This window comes from Chrysemys picta, chromosome 6 (assembly GCF_011386835.1).
Source record: "Chrysemys picta bellii isolate R12L10 chromosome 6, ASM1138683v2, whole genome shotgun sequence".
Taxonomy (NCBI): domain Eukaryota; kingdom Metazoa; phylum Chordata; order Testudines; family Emydidae; genus Chrysemys; species Chrysemys picta.
The window spans coordinates 61309911-61318148 of NC_088796.1; the positions used below are offsets into that span (position 1 = coordinate 61309911).

Consider the following 8238-nt stretch of genomic DNA (forward strand, 5'->3'; position numbering starts at 1 on the left):
CTGAATTCCTGCTAAATTTATTATTTAATAATATTATTTTAATTTAATCATTGTAATGCTGTCAAGATGTAATTATACAGTTAGTAATGTGTTAAGGCACATCAAACCTATCAAAAGCTTTAGTTATTATGGAAATAAATAAAAATAAGAAATATAATTTTCATTTATTGCTTTGTATATATTAGTAGTACTTTTGGATTCAAACTTTTGTTTAGGAAAAATGAAATGGTGCTTGCTTTCACTGTTTTAACTCCAAAGTACCTGCTCTATACTCCAGATAGTGACTAATCCATATCCAGATGCATGGGGATGGGAATGTGCAAGGAAGCGTCTCCCAACATTTGCACAGACTTTGTATGAACCAGAAAGATTTGCATTCCCAGCACTCAGGTGAGACTGGAGACTGCTTTTTCCATGCACGTGCTAGGATACCCCAAAGCTGGTAGGGAAGGCAGGGAAATGGCCCTGCACCCCTTCCACATCAACCCTCCCAACAGGTCATGAACCCTGGGGAACATCCTATGCTCTTTTCATGGAGTTCAAGGAGTAGTTATGACTTAAGAACATAAGAGCTGCCATACTGGGTCAGACCATGGTCCACCTTGCCCACTATCCTGTCTCTGACAATGGCCAGTACCTGAGTCTCAGAGAAAGTGTACAGAACAGGGCAATTTTAGAGAGGTCCATCCTGCCTTCCTTTTCTGTCAGTCAGAGGTTTAGGGTCATCCTGAGCATGGGGTTACATCAATTCATGATTTTATAGGATCTCTAATGTATACCCCCTTAATTGTCTTTTTTTCTAAGATGAACAGCCCTAATCATTTTGTTGCCTGCCCTAAGGGGCTCGAGGGGACAACAATGGTCCGTCGCCCGGTGTGCTTGGCACCAATAAAGACACCGAGGGGAGAAAGCAAGCCAAGTTTATTTCAGAGCTCTGAAATGGCACTAGGAGACCATCATGTCTCAAATCCAGTGCAACAAATACAAATAACTTTTACCTTTTATACTTCAAACTGTTTACATACATCTCTTTGTTTGGCTGTTCCCCCTTACCCCTCCCTTCCAGACAACTGTTACAATAAGCTCTACATAAGCTTGTGAGAAAACTTTCTCAATCTTTGCGACCTTGAGTTAGACGCCTGCAAACTAACTACCCCGCTTCTTATCTCTATTATTTCTGCTAGTGTGAGTGAAACTGCAGCCATCTGCTAAAAAGCTGACATTACATTTCTGCTTCAACCTACTTCAGAGCATGTAAACAGTTAGCATAGAAGTAGGTGAGAGTTCCCAAGATGGGGTTTGGGGGTTCAGATAGGCCCAGAGCAAAAGAGCTTCATCGGCACTTGTGGCCTTCCACTCTCCCGAGTTACCTGGTAGCTATGCCTAGTGGACCCCAACAATCCCTCCTTTGAGAACACTCAACAAACCTTTGTCAGAGTTTTCTCATACTCTAAAGACAGAATGCGATTAAGCTCCATGCAATCAGGATTATCAATGAGAGGGTATAAGGGAACTTCTGGGGTATGGGAGGTACAAATCTTACGTATGAGCACTTTACAGCAAATGAGCAAAAGAACAAGAACAAAACATACCACAACACCTGTGAGCAAAATGCGAACAATGTTTCCCCCTATATCCCCTAGTTCCCCTAAACCAGGTATCCAACCCCAAAGGGAATCCAAAATAGTGGGTTCCCCTTCCTGGGCCTTCCACTGGTTAAAGGCCCGTTCAGCTGACAAGATGTGCTTGTTAATGTCCTGTGAAAACTCTGGGACATAGGTACAACACTCTTCTCCAATAAGGGCACATACAATTACAACAACCCAAATGCCCAGAAGATAAGAAGAATTGTTGACACTAAACAAGTCAAAAAATAACAAGACCAAATACATAGGCCAGGTCGGCCTTCTGTGAGAAAATAAAACCAATGCTCAGGGTTCTCGCGGGGAGTATGCTGTGACTGTTCAGAAAGATCACAACGCATTCCCAGCGACCCTTACTGTCTTTTGAATAACAGCTTAAGTCCCAAATCGTCGTTAGCAGTCTTCTCCGCAGGCTGGACAGTCCACTGTTTAGGAGAGGGCACTGCTTTCAGTCGAGAGTGATGAATCCAGTTCTTGTGTCCTTCGACCTTTGCCGCTGTATGGGTGACAAGCAGGACGGTGTGGGGTCCCTTCCACTTCTCTTGGAGAGGCTCGTCCTTCCAGGTTCGCACGAGAACGGAGTCACCAGGCTGCAGGGAGTGGACCGGGGTATCCAGCAGAAGAGGTTGTGAATCTTTGGTATACCTGTGAAGAGAAGAAAGAACAGCAGACAGAGAGCACATGTACTGAGACAAGAAACCACACCCCATTTCCCATTCCCCTGCCAGAACTGGGGTACCATTCATAGGCCATGCTCTTCCAAACATAATCTCGAAGGGACTAAGCCCTATCCTACCCTTAGGGAGAGCACGAATGCGAAGTAACACAAGGGGCAAGGCATCAGGCCACTTAAGAGAGGCCTCCTGACAGATCTTTGAGAGGTGTCGCTTGAGTGTCTGATTTGTGCGTTCCACTACTCCACTGGCTTGTGGTCGCCAGGGTGTGTGGAGCTTCCAGGGGATTTGCAGAGCACTTGATATCTTTTGAACCACTGTGTTCCATTATCAGATTCCATCCACTGAGGAAGGCCGAAGCGAGGAATGATTTCCTTGACAAACTTAAGAGCCACTGTTTTGGCAGTGTTGTTGCGACATGGGAAGGCCTCAGGCCATCCGCTGAATCGATCCACTAAGACGAGAAGGTACCTGTACCCTTGGGTTCTGGGAAACTCAGTAAAGTCTATTTGCCACACCAATCCTGGGCCTGGGGTAGGTTCCAGGGTGGCTGGTGGCACTGCTACTCCTGGTCGAGGGTTATTCTTTTGGCAGATTAAACATTCAGCTTGTACCTGTGATGCTAGGGGTTTAAGTCCGGAGGTTAGAAAATATTTATTCATGAGCTGGGTAAGAGCCTCTCTGCCTGCGTGTGTGGTCTGATGCAGTTTCTGCAACACTGGTCGAATCAAGCCCTTGGGCAGGAGGATTTTTCCCTCTGTGGAATAAAGCCATCCCTCTTTTTCCTGGAGACCGAGACTGTCAGCCAGGTTTCTGTCCTCTTGGGAGTACTGAGGGGCTGCAAGCTCACCCACTGATGGGATGAGGGCATGCATTTGGGCATTCTCCTCAGTTGCTGATTTCAGGGTAGCAGCTCGCTTAGCTTCCCTGTCTGCTCTGGCATTACCCTTGGATACATCTTGATCTTCCCTTTGATGGGCTTTGCAATGCACCACTACTACTGCTGAGGGGAGTTGTACTGCTTCTAACAGCCGGAGAATTTGAGACCCATGCTTGACCGGGGAGCCTTGGGCTGTTAGCATTCCCCTTTGCTTCCACAAACCAGCGTGAGCATGCAATACCCCAAAAGCATACTTCGAGTCAGTAAAGATATTAACCCGTTTGTCTTTTGCCAGCTCGAGTGCACGAGTCAGGGCCACTAGTTCAGCAAGCTGGGCAGATGTTCCTGCCGGTAAACTCTCAGCTTCCACGGTATCATGAAGAGACACAATAGCATAACCAGCCCTCCTTTGCCCATCCACAACAGTACTACTTCCATCTGTATACCATTCCAAGTCAGCATTTGGGAGTGGCTGATCTTTCAGATCTGGGCGGCTAGAATACTGAACATCTATGATTTCTAAACAGTCATGTTCCTGCTTTTCTGTCTCTGGTAGCAGTGTAGCTGGATTAAGGGAGGGACAGGTCTCCAGGGTGACTTCAGGATTCTCTAACAGCTTCGCCTGGTACCGAGCAACCCGAGCCTGTGTGAGCCAAAGACCACCCTTAGTATCCAGCAAGGCTCGGACCATATGGGGAACATACACTTGCACAGTTCCTCCCAGTGTCAGTTTTTCAGCTTCCCGAAGCACTAGAGCAGTAGCTGCGACCGCCCTCAAACAGGCTGGCCATCCCTTTGAAACTTGATCCAGTTGTTTAGAAAAGTATGCCACAGGACGTTTCCAGGCACCTAATAGCTGGGTAAGCATTCCCAAAGCTACCCCTTTTCGTTCATGCACATACAGTTGGAACGGCTTAGATATATCGGGCAACCCCAGGGCTGGAGCTTCCATTAGCTTCCTTTTCAAGATTTTTAAATGCCCTGTCCGCTTCTGGGGACCAGTGAAAGGGGTCATGATCCGCTCCCTTAACACATTCATACAGAGGTTTAGCCCACAGTCCAAACTCTGGAATCCATATTCTGCAAAAACCTGCCATGCCCAGGAATGCCCTAAGCCGTTTACAGTTGCTGGGGATGGGAACTTGGCAGATAGCCTCCTTCCTTTCGTTTGAGAGCTGTCTCTCTCCCTGCCTGATGTGAAATCCCAGATATTGAACCTCTGAAAGAGCAATTTGGGCTTTGCTTTGAGATACCCTGTATCCTCGCAGTCCAATAAAGTTTAGGAGACTCACAGTAGCTCTGAGACAAGGGATTAGACCCACAGCAGCAATCAACAAGTCATCTACATATTGCAGCAGGAGGGCTCTGTCTGAATTATCCCACTCCTCCAAGTCTCTGGCCAAAGCCTGTCCAAACAGAGTGGGCGAATTTTTAAATCCTTGAGCCCATACTGTCCAACAAAGCTGCTTTTTAACCCTTCGTTTGTCTTCCTTATGCCTTGCAGTATTTTGCAGATCTCACAGTTGCTTGGGCACATTCAGGCCCCCCTTTCTATTGGTTGTCAGCCAAGTCTTGGCTGTGAACAATGTCCTTGGATGGCCTGCTAGCTGTATTTTCCTCTCAGTTAACTCATTCTGTTCTCTTTCCTTCTCCCTTTCTCGTCTTCTTCTAACTTCCAAAGGAACCTTCCACTCTTCACTCATACACCTCTTCTCCAACCATTAACACATACTCATTGCCATCATACACCTTTCCCGTAACATAACTTCTGTACAGAGCTTTGAAGCAACAAACCAGGACGAGCACACTCACTTCTGAGGATTCCACTCTGTACAACCTCTGGTGTCCAATAGCTTTCCCTTTAAACCTTAAATGCCTTCTCTGTCTTCATCCTTAGCCTTGGCTATAACCTGATTCCGCTCCACTTCAGACAACAGGGTTCTCATAAGTATATTACAATCATCCCAGTCAGGCTTATGACTAGCTAGACATCCTTCAAAGATAGAAATGAACTTGCTTGGATTCGTTGAGAATTCTCCTGCCTCTGCCTTAAAAGCAGCCAGATGTACAGGGTTAAAAGGTACATGCGAGTAGACAGATACTATCTGTGCTGGCCGTTCCTGAGTTCCTGGACGGGCTACCACACTCTCAGTAATCAACGGATACAATCCCACGGGGGGGGGGGGGTACTCTCTGAAGCCTGTGGGGGTGGAGGAGCCGAAGGGGACACCGATTCTGGCATTACAACAGTGGGAGGGTTCTGGGGTTTAGCAGCCGTTACTACCGAGCCTGTCGGAGTCAAATGGCACTTGAGCAAAATATCAGTCCTATTTCTTAACACCATAAACGTATACGCATAGAGATGTTCATTCCATTTACCGGTTCTCTGACAAAACAAAAGCAATTGAAGGATCGTGTTGTAATTAAGTGATCCTTCCGGTGGCCACCTTTCTTGGCACTCTAGCTGGTACTGAGGCCAATCAACTGTACAGAACCTTTTCAATTTTCAATTTTCAACTGATCAGATCCAAACACCTTCCAGTTCACCAGAATGCATTCTAAAGGTGTACACTGTACCCTGCCGGCTGTACTCTGTCCCTGCCCCATACCAAGGGAGACTCTGGGCGTCCCCAGGTCATAACAGGCAGACACTGGGCGTCCCCAGGTCACAACAGATAAGTCCCCACTGGACTGTTCCTACCTTATCCAAGGGTCCGGTTCTGCACCGTCACCGTCGCCCTATCAACGGGACCGGTTCCCCACCGTCGCCCTATCAACGGGACCGGTTCCTCACCGTCGCCCGCAGCTGCTTCTCCACTGTCTGTGTGCGTTGCACCGTTGTGCCCTCCGAGGTCGAGCAAACCACGTCTCCGCCGAGGCCCCCGATGAAGTCACCGGTGCGCGCTGGGCGTCGGTCGTTGCTGTAATCCGTCGGCCACCAGGAGGGATCCGGGCAGGGCTAAATTTCAGCCTCGAGCCCACCCAGGGACGCCAAAACTGTTGCCTGCCCTAAGGGGCTCGAGGGGACAACAATGGTCCGTCGCCCGGTGTGCTTGGCACCAATAAAGACACCGAGGGGAGAAAGCAAGCCAACTTTATTTCAGAGCTCTGAAATGGCACTAGGAGACCATCATGTCTCAAATCCAGTGCAACAAATACAAATAACTTTTACCTTTTATACTTCAAACTGTTTACATACATCTCTTTGTTTGGCTGTTCCCCCTTACCCCTCCCTTCCAGACAACTGTTACAATAAGCTCTACATAAGCTTGTGAGAAAACTTTCTCAATCTTTGCGACCTTGAGTTAGACGCCTGCAAACTAACTACCCCGCTTCTTATCTCTATTATTTCTGCTAGTGTGAGTGAAACTGCAGCCATCTGCTAAAAAGCTGACATTACATTTCTGCTTCAACCTACTTCAGAGCATGTAAACAGTTAGCATAGAAGTAGGTGAGAGTTCCCAAGATGGGGTTTGGGGGTTCAGATAGGCCCAGAGCAAAAGAGCTTCATCGGCACTTGTGGCCTTCCACTCTCCCGAGTTACCTGGTAGCTATGCCTAGTGGACCCCAACAATTTTAATCTCCCCTTGTATGGAAGACATTCCATACCTTTTGATCATCTTTGTTGCCCTTCTCTGAACCTTTTCTAGTTCCACTATATCTTTTTGGAGATGGGGCAACTGGACGCAGTATTCAAGGTGTGAATGCACCTGGATTTATATAATGGCATTATAGTATATTCTGTCTTATTTTCTACCCCTTTCCTAATAGTTCTTAACACACTGATAGCCTTTTTGACCGCTGCTGTGCATTGAGTGGAAGTTTTTAGAGAATTATCCACAGTGATGCTAAAATCTTTCTTGGATAACAGCAGCTAATTTAGACCCCATCATTTTATATATATCTGGGATAATTTTCCCCCCATGTGCATTACTTTTCATTTAGCAATGGTGAATTTCATCTGCCATTTTGTTACCCAGTCACAAGAGATCCCTCTGTAACTTGCAGTCTGCATTGGACGTAACTATCTTGAATAATTTTGTATTGTCTGCAAACTTTGCCACTTCGTTCATCTCCTTTTACAGATTATTAATGTATATGTTGAACAGCATAGGTCTTGAGGTATAATACCCCATCTCCCAATGGCAAGGTGCATCTCCATATAAACCTCTACATGGGACAGTATCTACCAGGAACAATTTGCCCCTAAACTTTTGGTGCTAAAAACTTACCTAAATCATGCCAACACTAATTAATTCAGACTGGTCTCTCCACACTAGATTTCACTTTTCATCCACATTTGAGGCCCTTCAAAACTTGCTAGCTGTGCTGTTCAACTCCTTGGATAATTAATTTAGTATCCTTAGTATCTGAGGTATTCCCTATGGAAAATATAGGGAAGAGCAAAGGAATGCTGCGTATACTAAGATAAGCTAAATACATGAAGTTAGATGAAACTGGCAAGTTTATAAATAGTTTAGTTTTATATACAGCAGCCTATTTTCTCCAGTGTGTGAGCCAAACAGGGGAAAATATTAAATCCCATTGGTGGATCTATTGCTATGAAAGAGTATGTAGCACTCCTGTTTTCTAGAACACAAAGTCATCCAGGAATTGAACTGCTGGTTGTTCAATATATTTTTAGCTGGGATCATATACCAAATAAACAGAGAGTCCAGTTAAATGGCAGCTGGCTCAGGTCTTTATGAGGGAGTGGGTTGTTAGATCCAAGCACCTTGGTTACTGAATCAAAATACTGTCATGGGAAAAACACCTGCTTACATAATCAGGGTGCAAATCTTTGTGAGCATTAAAACAAGCCTGAAGACTTGCATCTCTCTAAAACACTCAGTAAGGCCCAAACTGAGGGGAGGGACTAGAAAAAACAAGCAAGTTAAATTGTTTTTCACACTTTTTAAATATTTAAAATGGCTACATTTCCAACGTTGACACCTTAATACTGCTAATATATTAGTGCACCATATTATCATTTATTAATGACCATAGTACCTCTAACCTCCCTCCCCCACCACTGCCAACT

General features: G+C 45.8%; 1 long non-coding RNA gene across 1 annotated transcript; it reads right to left on the bottom strand.

Moving 5' to 3' along the window:
• Nucleotides 1-904: 904 nt before the first annotated feature.
• Nucleotides 905-6766, bottom strand: LOC135984308 (uncharacterized). Its single transcript, XR_010602258.1, has 2 exons — nt 5899-6766; nt 905-2288 (listed from the first exon to the last, which is right to left on the bottom strand). It is a non-coding gene; the product is annotated as an uncharacterized LOC135984308 (long non-coding RNA).
• Between the last annotated feature and the right edge of the window lie 1472 nt (nt 6767-8238).